Genomic DNA, 14,131 nt, shown 5'->3' with positions numbered 1-14,131 from the left:
CGGTTTCGGTACCGGTTCTTAAAGAAAACTAAGGAACCGGAACCCATTTAAAAAAATTAAAAATATTTTTGGTTCCCTTCAGTTCTTCAGTTTTTTGATATTATAAAATTACAGCAAATATAACTATAACCAACTATCTAATATTTTAACAATAGACATGAACTTTTTGTTTTTATCTTTATTAGGAAAAATATAAAGATTTGATAAATATATTTCTTGTAATTTTTGTATTTTATACATACGAGCGTACGTAAATGAAACGAACGTAAAAACACAACGGGTTCTGACGAATGGCGAAAATACGCAGTGTGCCGGCTGCCGAGGCATTAATAATAATAACCCCAATAATACAAGATTCATACAAGAGTCAGATAACATCATGTGGTATAATAAAGACTATGGTTTATCATGGTTTATCAATTTCCCATTTTATTGGAAAAATATTTTATTTTTAGCACAACAGCAACCGACACCAGCGATAAGCACCCCTCCACGTCCCACTACTACACATCTCTATCATCACTATGCAGTATGCACTATGGCTATCAGATCTGTTATGTGTATATGTGTATATTTGGTGACTCGTGTAGTGACTACAGGAAGAATTGAAAAAAGTCCATAATACTAATAAATACATCTATTATTTTTGATAAATGGGTTGTCTGTCAACTTCAATAGTTCACAAATATTTTAGCTATAATAAAATAAAAGACCAATCAACCTATAAAATATGTTCATGCACAATAAAAGTGAAAAAATTTTTGTTAAAAATGTTGTTTTATTATTATTTAAATAATTAATTTTTTGACACTTTAAGTTTTGTTAATGGATTACGGTAAAAAAAAATTAGAAAATTTAAATAATTCATTAATGAGTAACTACACATTAATGGGTACAATTAAATTTCTAAAAAACATGCATCGTATGTAAAGTCAATTACAACTTTAAACTGACAAAATTATTGTTTTAAGTGCATTTTTAATTTTCTCAACTTGAAATTATTTTTATGTAACTTAAATATTTAAGAATTGGAACCGAAATTTTGTATTATTTAAGAAGAGGAACCTCATTTCTTAATTTTCAAAGAACCAGAACCGGAACCAAAACCAGTAAAAACATCAAGGTTCCAGTCCCTGGTATAAACAATGCGTTTCGGTTGTGATGAACGTTCGGCGGTCGCGTTTGTTGTACAACCGTTGACCGACTTGGTCTTACCGCCCCTTAGAGTTGCGGAAGGCTGTGGTTTTACCAAGGATTCCATCTCGTATCCGATCCAAAACTTCAATCACATGGACATTGTTGCACCCTTGCGCCGACTAATTTTGTACAAAATTAACTTCGCGCGCTGATCCGTCCGAACGATGAGGAAAAATAAAAACTATTTGTTTACGACCAACCGCTGTAGATCGGATTCATATCGTGTGCACGTTTTCGCGGACGATTCGGCAGTGGCGGACGTTTACGTCTCGTAAAAAAAAAAAAAAATAAATAAATTGATAAACCTGCGCCGAGTAGATAACAAAAACCCAATTACCCGGAGACATTATTTTATAACATTTAATTCTTACGCAATAAAATCCACGTACGTACCACGCATGGTATACCATACGCATACCATTCGGTATATATTTGCATTATTGGATTTGATCCAGTGGATTATATTGCGTTTTGGTCGGCCCCACCGTTCACATTAACACATGTGGTTGTAGTGCGTTGCATTTTAACAGCAGTAAGCACGTACGTATCATACCTTATACATTTTAATGATCGCGTAATATGAATATTATAGTAATACGGGGCACGCACATTATGTATATTATATTCACAAATGTACGTTGGGCGAGTAAATTTATATTTTCACGTGAACCACCGTGGTCACCATGTGCACAGGTACGATATTACCGATAATACTATAGGTAAGATATTACCGTGATACTATAAATGTCCAAAAGGAAAAGACGGCAGATCGTATTTAAACAATTGATTAACACCTCATTTTCTTAAAAGCCTGTCTTGAAGGTGGATCGTTTTTTCTTTCGTGCTTTTTGACCGCGATATGCGAAGGAAAAAAAATATATTTATTTCCAAATGTCTAAAATATTAATCACGAAGAAACGTCGGAGTGCGTATTTTTGTGGGAATTACACTTTTTTATATTTCATGTTCATCATTTACACTATAGCTAAAGTGCATTTTGAAAACAAAAAAAAAGCGATATTATTTTTGTATCGTACCGAATTAAAATAATACAACAAACCGAATATCCATTTTCTAAAAATCCAAAACCTAGAAAATAGCAAATTAGGAATATTCAAGTATATTTTCAATATTAAATTCTGACATTGGATGAATTTTTCCGCTGCCCTTCGGACTTTCATATTATAATTTCATGATGAAGTTAAAATGTTTTTGATTGGAAAGTATAGCGACATGAGAGTTGTACTTGACGTGCATGCACTCTAGAGATTTCTAAGAATCGTAGTTGTGAACCAATCCAAGCAAAAGGAAATCAACTTACGTACACCGATGGTCCGTCACTACACCGTACACATTCTCCACAGATCAAAATATATTGTACTATATTTAATTCATAGTACATTTATTTTGATGTAATTAGTTTATTTAATCTATGCGCATTAATTTAGCACTTCCCGATAGATATAAAATACTGTCATTGTTTTCAACCCTTTAAAAACGGTTGGTTTATTGCAACAAAATATGGACTCTGCGAAATACCACTTCCGCACCGTCATCTCGCATGAACTTACACCGAATTTTTTGAAACAATAATGGTATAATTAATAAAAATAGTCAATGTATTTTTATTATAATAAAAATAAAATCGATTATTATGCAATGAAGTCGTAATGTTTAAATACTTAAATACTGTTAACACGATTAAGATGTAATAGTCGATTCGTTTAAGTACATAATGGAAATAGTTGTTTGAATAACGGTTAATTATTCTATTAAACAGTATGTTGAAACGCTCGGTTTTGAATGGTTTTAAAGTTTTCTGTTATTTTGTACATAAAATAGGGATCCAATATCTTAGCTATAGTATTACTAAATAAATTTACACTTCGTACTAAACAATATTAATTTAATAAAATGTTCGTGCATCGAACATTAGTACGCAAACCCATATTTATGTATTATATATTTAATAATTGTATATTAAAATCGTATAACTTTAAAAAAAAAGAAAAAAAAATATGTTGTTATTAAATTATTAAACTGCTCAACTACTGTAATAAGTTTATTAAATGTTATAACTTCTACGATGCTCTTTGATAGCCTTCAAAAAAAATAGAGTTTGTAACTGTCAGTACCCGTCATTTCGAGAATTCTATAAAATGGAAAATAATATAATATACGAAATTAGTTTTAAAACACAGAAACATACTTAAAAAGTTTTCATTCAACCATTTTATTGTGTGAATTTAAAATAATATCATTTCACTACACATATGTTATATTATATTGATAATAAAATGTACTCGTAAATCATTTTAAAGCAATATTTTCTGATAAAATTCGGATTTAGTGGTTTCATAATATCGTACGTCGTTTAACATGTCACATCTCAGGAGAAAATCAAAATACAATTTTCTTTTGTTCTTAAAACATATACAAAATGTATTCGAAACTTATTAATTCGCCGCGAGATGATGAGCTTCACCATAAGAGTATATAAACTTTCCGTCCTCGAATAGTTTCAACCATATGACATATTTTAAGGTTTGAGTTAGTAAAACTGCGATGAAGATTGTTAGTTTTTTAATATGTTACTTAATTTTTAACCAATAATCAGTGAATGTAGTTTTATATTATAGTAACCGATTTAATATTTTACTTTAACTGTCTAAACTCTGGATTTTATTCTTCCCCCTCCCTTATAAAGTTTAGTCAGATACGCCATTGTCTACCTTTCAAATGAAAATTTTTCAAGTAATGATGAATCGTAAAAAAAAATTTCGAAAATATTGCAAGGAAACTAAAGTTGATTTTTATAAAAAAAATGTCCAAATACACAATAACCAAAATTAAAGAAAATTGCAATCGAGTATATATATATATATCTGTACATGCTAAAACTCATTTGTGCGAAAAACGCATTGTAAAAATAAACTCATTAAATCAAAATATGGATCGGCCATGTGTAATAAGCATTTGGAGTCAATTTCGAAATTTGAAACTAGTAACATGCGTCCGATAAAATTTGTAAAAGCATAAAAAAACTATACGTGTTTATGCACTTTTATCTCGCAAGAACTTTTGGTATATTATATTTGCCTTCGAATAAAAAAAATTGGAGACCCCTGCATTATATTATTAATTTTTTTCCCCCTCGTGAACGCATCAAGTGCCGACGTACATCTGTTAGTCCTCAGCTGTTCTCAACAATTCCTATAACTGAGTCTCCATCACAATGCGTATAACGTTGAATATTTCTTTAGGCCGAAGCAACACTCCGGGAACAATAGAAATACAGATTGATCTTGAGTGTTTTATGCGTATATAAATATTTATCTGCTAACAAACATTATGCAAATATTTTTGTATTCCCCCCCCCCCCCCCCATAAGTTTGGCTACTGCGAATGGCAAACGCACATAAGTACAATTCATGGCGTAACGTGCGACGTTATTTTGATCGGTATACGATTTATGGGTTTCGATGTATCAAGATTTTCTTACGAAAATTCTTAAAAATTTTGAACTTTACTATAAATTATAATAGTATATGATGATGAATCACGTATTACCATGCGATGGTGATTTAAATAATTTAAGAATACACACGTGACGAGGATTAAAAGTTATAATACTAAAAGTTTAATTAATAACTATAATTCCAAGGTAGTTTGAATCAAAGTTTAGTACCAAATCGACCAAAATACGATGGAATCATAATTACGATAATAATAAAATTAATGCGATACGTAAACGGGCACGGGGCGTGTTGTGTCCATAGGAGTTGCGGTTTCACTATAAAATCCAAATCGTTTGATTAATGTCGGCGGTTATTATGTATTATGACGAATACGCCCGTTATGAACGATCGTCGGTTTCGTGCATAATGTTTTCAAAATTTTTATGGAACGCCGTTCTTGCACGTCCGATCGCTATAATTTGAACTTTTGCAAAACGAAGCTTTAGAGTATCAAACGCGTATAGGTAACGTGTTTGTTTCTCTATCGCACGGTACATAATTTGTTACACTGTTCGAGGCGTATACCGATCCGTACGCGATTCTCATCTGCGCGTTGAATAGTTCACTTAAACGATGGAACGTCAACGTTCATAAAAGTCTTACGAGTTTCCCGCGCGGGAGAACCGTATAATTTTTTATCGCGTAATAAATCCGAATAATGATGATATGCTGATTGCGCGACGCTGGTTGTGCTGTACGTTCCGAACGTGGGCTTCGGGCCAAACATTCGTTCGATCATCCGGAAAGCATGCGCGGTACGAAATCCATTTTGTACCAGAATAAAGCGCATCTTCGATCGGGTCTTCGCGATGCATCAGGGACATGCTCACGGACATCCATCCCATGAACTCCCGTTTTTCTATGCGTCTATTTGTAGTTCTTCAGCGGTTCAACGGTTTCGGTTTACTCAGAAAAAAAAAGGTGGTGTATAGTTAATTTAAATTTTTAAGTCCTGTTAAATATTATCGTACACAATATAAAGTATGTTTACAGCACGGTTAACACTGTTATATCATAATGTATTGATGATATTTACTGATAAGAACATTTTGTAAATTTTTGTCTATGACTTGTTTCGGAAAAACAAAATCATCCCCACCTCCCATTGGAAAAAGCCAAGCACGCCACCGCGGTGCATTACGGTGTCATGATATGTTTTATGCTACAGTACCTAAGTTTCTCGACCATATAATTTTTTTAAATTTTTTTCAGAAAAAGGAAATAATTTATATTTTAAATTATTGTTCATAAAAATAATAGATTAATCAGAAATGTTGTTATAACATTTTATATAGACAGTATTTTATTCTATAATTCAGGTTCAATAATATGTTATGCTTTTAAAGGCAATTTATTTTTAACTAAGCCGAAAAAACACTAAAACTACCCTATTAAGCAATATTCAAGCCTCTTATGACACGTAAATAGATTGATTAGTTATCAACAAATTTAACTCGCATAACTTTCTTATGGTAATGAAAAAACTGAAAAGATGAGAAATTAGAATTATTTAACTTTCTTCTCACATTCCTATAACTAAGAATGACCCTAATAAATATATATATATTACAACGCATTACACATTTGTTTGACGTGATTGTAATAGACTTTTGGTCTGCATTTCACAATGAAATATCCAGCGACACGGTAGTGTCGTGAGCTAAGTAAAAAAAAAAAAAAGGCAGCACTCGACCGTGTATATTAGAGCTCTTAAAACACGTGTTACGGAATTCACGTGTACACGTGAAATACGTGTTTATCCAAGTAAAATCCATTTTTATAATGATGAAAATTAGTAATTTTATGTTATACACTTGAAGTTTTAATAAAATATTATTAGTACAGTATTAAGTTAAGGATATACGTTTTTATTTTGAATTTTACACGTGACACGTGAATTCGTGAATTCACGTGTATTAAGAGCTCTAGTGTATATATCCAGAAACCTAAACATTCTCAGTTAATACGTGTTAATATTTTAGTATTTTTTATTAAAGACTGTAGGCCTAATAAATGGACTAAATCGTTAGAATGAGGTATCAATCGATCGAGAAAATCATAGGCTACGTGCTTTTGTAATTTTCAATGGAATTGGTTGAATAATATTTTAGTTATGAGCAATAAACTGTGGATATTTAAGTGATCATTTTATATTACTTTCGCTGCCGTCTGCCGTATTAAACACGTCATGTGGTCGGGACGGGTGATGGGGATTCTGATGGTGATGGTGATGGGGATTCTGATGGTGATGGTGATGGGGACATGGTTCACTATCGGTGCATAATCAGTGCATTTTCCGTTTCCATATTTTCGTCTTGCGTTCGGCGTTCGTGCTTGTTGTGTTTTGTCCATATTATAGAAAAAAGATATTATTCAATGCACGTGGTATCAAAAATATAGTCACCAGTCGCCCATCATCCAGCATTTTATTATTATTATTATTATATTAATTAATAATAGTGTACCACGTAGCTATTAATTACAATTTTCGTTTCGCATTCGGGGTGACTTGTCGTGTTTTGTCTACATTAAAAATGGTAATCAAATTTCAAAAGGCGCGAGATTTGCGAATAAAAAATATCAGAAGTCTACTCAGTCTAAGTATGTGGTTGAAAGTAGTAATAGTACTATTATCGAACCGAGCAGTATTAACACAGTACAAGAAGTAGTAAAAAAAAACAGTAAAAATAAAAAAGCCAAAATCGAAACAGTTATTTCCATTTTATGTAAATATTGAAAAATGTACCAATAGATTGATTGGTAAATAAAAAATGCCTCTGGTTAAAGGTAGGTGTATTGCCGATAGAGTAATAAAATGGATTTTGAACTATAAGAAACACAATGTAATGTTATACAAAACGATTAAACATCTTAAAAAAATTATAAATTATAAAATTAATTATTCTGTGGTAGTTTTAAATGATGATCAATTAGATTACCTATTACTAAGATTTATTTTAGGTGAATCTCGCCACTCTAAATATACGGAACCTTTTTATTGTGATACTATATTACCTATCACGTTTAATAAGACATTAGAAGTTAATATCGAAGGTAAAATTATGAATTTAAGATGTAACGATACATCTGTACAATTTGATTGGTGGCCTCGTAGTGCAAAAGATTTTTACATAATAATAATTAAAAAAAAAATAAAAAAAAAATTACATATAATAATATACTAGTATATTATTAAATATGATAATTTATAAAAACTAATGGTATCCCAACAAAAACACTCCGTCAACTCCGTGTAAAAAAATAAGTAAAAAAAAGAAAAAATGCTATAAAATGTGTGATATAAGGTGGAATCTAAGTAAATGGTCTAACGTGTAAAATGTACATATCAGTTATTAATTCAAAATTAATAAAATTTGGTTATTTGTATTATTAATTTATTATATAATTTATTTAACTAAAATTTATCTAAATTTAGTTTACTTGGCCGGATACAATTTTATTTATTTTAATGAGGCCTAAATTATTTATTACATAAACTTAGTACTTGGCTATACATTTTTTAGATTGAATCTTCCGACCAAGTAAACTAAATTTAGATACATTTTAGTTAAAATAAATTATATTATAAATTAATAATAAAAATAACCAAATTTTATTAATTTTGAATTAATTACTGATATGTACATTTTTCACGTTAGACCATTTACTTAGATTCCACCTTATATCACACATTTTATAGCATTTTTTTTTTTTACTTAGCGTTTTTTTACACGGAGTTGACGGAGTGTTTTTGTTGGGATAAAATTTAAACAAGTCAATATTATATATGCGGCAGATCACAATCGTAATTTAATAATTAAGTGATCAGTGCATAAACAACCTAAAATACACATAACTGTTTGTACAATTATCGAGCGGCGTAATGTAACGTCTGTATCTGATTGAAAACAAATCAATAATATTGAACAATTTATTATACCCGTAGATTAAAATTTTTCCATCTATTATCATACCAATTCAGGATAAATTACATGCAATGTATATGAATAAATTAAATGGTACTAGCTATTTGTGTTGTTCTTGTTTTCTATTCGTAGTATATTAAAACGTAAAATAAAATATTATTACTTTGGCGTTTTTCCAATGCGTATCGTTGTTATTCACTATTAGCAATTAACTGTGCTGAAGCACGGGTACGTTAAAAATAAAAATAAAATAATTTTGTGTACAATTTATCAAATTAGAAAGAAAAAAAAAGTCTGTACATTTCATCGGTACGAGAATCTAATCACCTAAAAGCACATTTTCCGTGGTCGTCGCTTTTTTTCGTACATACGATATGATTTTTTTTTTAATTCAGTTAAAACAAAACTGTCATTAAAAAAGATTAGCAATTAGTAAAAAAAAATAATAATATTATAAATCATGGAACAAGAATGAATTCATAAAAAAATGAAAAAAAAAAGTTAAAAATGTGTGGCTTACCACCCCAAAAATAGCATCTAATATTGTTGTATGATACATGAATCTATTTTGGTTCGTTATTGATCCATATAAAATATGTGTTAATATTTAATGTGTTATTTATCTTTTAATTGTGGAAAAAACTCTCATGCATGAAGTTGAAGATCCATAGATGGCAAGTGCTAAATTTAGGAATTTAAAATTTGTTAAGTATTTATATTCGTTTTATTTTGAACAAACATTTTCCACTTCTTCCACTTGCGATAAAAATCATAGATTTCGATTATGATACTATCACTTTTTAATTTATTGTTGTGCTTATTTTAATGTGTCAATTTCTATTAAAATTAGATAAATCGTCAACAAATTAAGTTGGGGCCAACAAAAAAAAAAAAAAAAATGATCAATGAAAATTATTGTACGACGATCGATTCCACACCATGTGAATCATAAACGTAAAAATTTTTGTTGTTGAGATGGTATTTGGCTGATGGGTGGAGTAATCCCTGAAAAGTCATCTTACCGCTATGAATACGGCCACGAGTATATCCGAGTTCCTTGTCTCCGTTTTTCACGCGCGTTTTTTGTGCATACAAACGTGAACAGTAATGTCCCCGTAGGCAATGCGCAAACATGGTTTGATACTAATTTTTCACGTTTCGCGCCTTGATACCCGAAAACGTCGAAAACATCATCGATTTCAGTCGTACAGACACGACATATTACCGTTATAATACTTGAACGCGATGTCTGAATACGGCTCATGTGTACCTCGTCACCAGGGGCGGCTCGTAAGGGGAGACTGAAACTACGTCCCCCTTAAAAAAAAACCAGCTACTTGAAAATAATAAGTATTTAAAAATGTATAAACACATTTTTATTGAAAATACTCGTATGTTATAGTGTTTTCTATATTTATTATTATAAATTTAAGGTTACAAAATATAAAACCTATAAATAGTTATTTCGACGGAAACACTATTTTAGTAATTTTGACGACGGTCTGGTTTGTTGGACGAAGAGGGCCGGGGAAAATAATCCACGATTGTAGACGCTATCGAAACTAGGTTTAGGACAATAATTTCCTCGCCATCGTTAGTCGCTGTGCACCGTCTCATCTGCGAATTCGCAGACAAAAAAAAAAAAAAATTGCGGAATTGAATTAGTTTATAAAAAGAAAAGAAATTACCATTAAATTAAGTTAAAAATATTAACTAAACATCAAATTAATTATTAAGAGTATAATTAATTTTTTGATAAAAGGGTTTTTCTTGTTCGTTGTTGTACGGAGTTTATTTAAGTCTCCCGGAATATTTACTGCGAGCCGCTACCGCTCGTCACAGGTTAGTTAATAACATGAGGGCCCCGGGTACACGATACTCGCATGATCGTCATTCACGATCGGTCGTCGGTTTATCAATCACCGTCGCTGCGAGAGGATGAGGAAAGGATGCACGGCAAACGTCGCGAACTATCAATCTCCGCCGGCCGTTCTGCGGCGGTTCGAAATCGAACGCCGAACGTGCACTTAAATCCCATTAGCTTAACATTCCGGAAGGGACCGGTTATGAATGAACGTACACGCGTATACAGCTGGCCCACGCGATATCCGTTCGGCTCTCGGTACGTTTTACACTCACGCGTACGCCATTTGCACATTTATTATACGCAGTGGCGCAACCAGGATTTTTTTTAAGGAGAGGGTCCAAAAATATAATTATTTTAAAGTAGCTAGCAAATTTGATTATTATTTTATAGTTTGATTAATTTAAATATTGTAGTTATAATGAATAATGAATGATAATTAAATATTTTATGTAAAAAAAAAGGTTAAAGGTATGTACAACATTATAAATTGAAATCTAAGCTATGTTTTGTATAGCTTAAATGTTGTATTACTTCTTCAGGTGTTACACTAACTTCGTAGTGGACATTGAGAATAACTAATCCATCGCGTTTTCTTTCTGATGTGGAATTTTTTAAAACAATTATTCAATTTTGCTAAACATTATCATTTTAAAAAAATACGACACGGTTAAAGGGGGGTGCGAACACGGGGAATTACCCCCTAATTGCGCCACTGGTTATACGTACGTTCGTATTGCAGTCAGTGGCATGGTAAACATTTATTAACTATTATGCACAATATATTCATCAATGCCTACTCGCCCACTTCTTTCCCTAGCACATCATCCTTGACATTTTAATTAAAAAATCAAAGAAGACCAAAAATTATTTAAGATTCATTTACCTACGCCTACAAACTCTTATATTTAGTCAAATCACGTCGTGCACATTTTATATGGTTTGTACAGTAATATTGTAATTTGATTAAAATCAAATTTCACTTTGATGTTTTTGAACATTCATTTTGATGTTTTTTTAAACATTTTTTGTTTACTTTGGGTGGTTTTTATTTGCACTCGCAAGTGCAAATAGTTCGTTGTATGATATGTCGGACGGACCTGTTGTTTATAACTAGTTATATTAAGTTGGGTTAGTATTCTCGAGTGCAGAAAACTATGTAATATTTGTAAAACACGTATATTAGCTTGATCGCAACTAAAAAAATATCCTATTCGACAATGCTAATAATAATAATATAAAATTGATAGGTAATAGTGAATGTTTAAGGAAAATAAAAATTATAACCCATCGTTGTACGAGTTGTAAAATATTTGATTTCGAGAATTTAAAACCTTTTTTAATTTTTATAAATCGTCGAATAAACAATTTAATGATGGTTGCATTTGATTATTGGTATGCATAAGTCATAAGTATATAAGCACGTATGATAAATTAGTATAAATAACCTATGGATATTACAGCAATCGGCAATATTATTAACAATTGTATCTACTACAGGATATATAGTTTATTTTAAAATATTAGAAACACTGTTTCATCATGAAAAAAAAAAAATTCAATCGCAAAACAATTTCACATGAATTTATGTTTATATTATTATTTATATTTTGAATTTGAGAAGTCGAATTAAGTCAGTACCAAGCGTATTATTTTTATGTACGAGGAAAGGCTATTGAAAATAATAAAAACGTATGTTGTTAAATCGCATAATTATGTATACTCAGTTTTATTTACTATCGCTCACAGAATATTAATGTGACATTTTGAGTTATAAAGTAGACTTTGGTGTTTATATACCTTTCTACTTTACGTTTACACTTTGATATTGTAGTATCCCTGCTACGCACTATTATATACGCGACCCGCTGCTTCCCGAGGGTTATTTAATTATTTTAGTTTGATACCGAAACAATATCTTTGTTGTAGAAAATATACCACGTTTCGTCGTAACTATTGATGTTTGCTTTGGAAAATACACTTTAATTTAATAACGCGTCTCGTTATTAATTATTAGTAGTTACTGACCCTACAGTGGTGTTGCAAGTGTTTATACAATATTTATAACGAATGTTTGCACCGGTCGGTTTGAACCGGAGAACGCAGGTTGTTTTCCCAGTTTGATTTGGAAGCGATTTCGAACGCATTACACTGCTTATGCTTTCGGATGTTAAAACAACAAAACTTTCGGGGTTTGAACTCACGCGAGTTACGTGGTTGGTTTATATTGAACTATTGCAACGAACGCGTACAGGTAAGTGTAGTGTACATTTTTGTTAAACGGACAAAAACCGAAAAGCTTAAACTTTCTAAAAGTTACAAATGTACTGGCGCGCGCGGGCACACACACTCGTTCATGATGGATGGATCGGCACATAAGCAGTCGTTACATCTTTTGCCGTGAAAGATACGTTGCGCCGAGTGGAATATTGACGCGTTTGCCGGTGTGCTGAAACCGTTTGCACGAAAGTAGATTTGCGTTGGTCGCGGTGAAAAAAGCTCACGGAGTTCTCCATCTTGTGGTTAGGGGTGCATTACAAGGGCGCGTGTACGTGGCAACGGTGGTTCGCGTATAAATATTCATAATCGCTTTGAACAATCAGCCCAACGAATGCACCAATGTGCGTAATGAATTCGAGCACACAAAGAAACCACCCCGCGGCAATGAATTCAATTTGAGTTTCATAAGTAACTCGGTGGTGTTTATGCGAAAAGCTAACGAGACGAATAGGTGAATAAAGACCGCGCGGTAAAACGAAACTGGGGAAAATCATCCGTTAAAATGTTGTATCGATCATGCAGAACGTACTCAAATTACTACTTACCCAAATGCAAATTAGAAGTCGTTTTTCGTCAACCGAATCCGTCGTATGCACCAGCTGAAACGTTAATAAAAAAAAAAAAATGAATAAATATTATAAAATAATTAAATAGTGGATCGCGTTCTCGCGTGGTCTAGGTCTATGCGATTTATCTTGTACCACTCACAGTACGGATATTACATATTTCTATTATACTCGGTTCCCGTGCGGGGTTGCAGTAGGCGATAAAAATAATTTTTTACGACTCACATAAAATGTACGTGTCAAATGAAAAGTTTTTTCATTATTCTACTGATGGCCGTGATGTAGTAGTGTTTCTCAAACTGTGCGCCGAATGAGTAATATGACTAGAGAAATGTTTGTAAATATTTTTCTTTTTTTCGCTATGGTTTACGAAATCGATAAATAATGTAGAAAAAAGGTCATAAAATTAAAGGCCTTAGATCCTAGAGTGCTTTCGTTATTCTGACATAACATTTATGAGGCCGCATAATGAATATGTTTGAAAATGAATGGTTTGATAAATATAAATCGAGTATCCATACAAGAAAAATTTGAATACAAACCTACCCTAGTCTTTAAATCTTATACGATTACTGAAAAGCGACGTACAACAATGTTTTTTAAATAACATTGCGATTTTTATGTGTATAGTAAATAAAAAAAATAATTAACTTTGAACATTTATTATTCGTATGCGATGGTGTTCGTAAAATAAATTATTTTATTAGTGAAATTGTACAAATATTATAGTAGGTGTAAAAGAAAAATATGCCAAAACATATGATGTGAGTATTTTTTATT

At 31.6% G+C, this 14,131-nt stretch overlaps 1 protein-coding gene across 6 annotated transcripts in view; it reads right to left on the bottom strand.

Annotated features, from left to right (window-relative positions):
* LOC112692074 (glutamate-gated chloride channel alpha-like) overlaps nt 1-14,131 on the bottom strand; it is a 149,303-nt gene that overhangs the window by 69,629 nt on the left and 65,543 nt on the right. For all 6 annotated transcript variants that reach the window (XM_025566608.1, XM_025566609.1, XM_025566607.1 and 3 more), the window contains one exon: nt 13,331-13,384. The gene's annotated coding sequence lies outside the window, so the exon portion shown is untranslated. The remainder of the gene's footprint in view (nt 1-13,330; nt 13,385-14,131) is intronic.

Source organism: Sipha flava, unplaced genomic scaffold (assembly GCF_003268045.1).
Source record: "Sipha flava isolate LNK unplaced genomic scaffold, YSA_version1 70_pilon_pilon, whole genome shotgun sequence".
In the NCBI taxonomy this organism is placed as follows: domain Eukaryota; kingdom Metazoa; phylum Arthropoda; class Insecta; order Hemiptera; family Aphididae; genus Sipha; species Sipha flava.
Note: the sequence above shows the minus strand (reverse complement) of the source record. Positions and strands in the feature narration are given on the sequence as shown.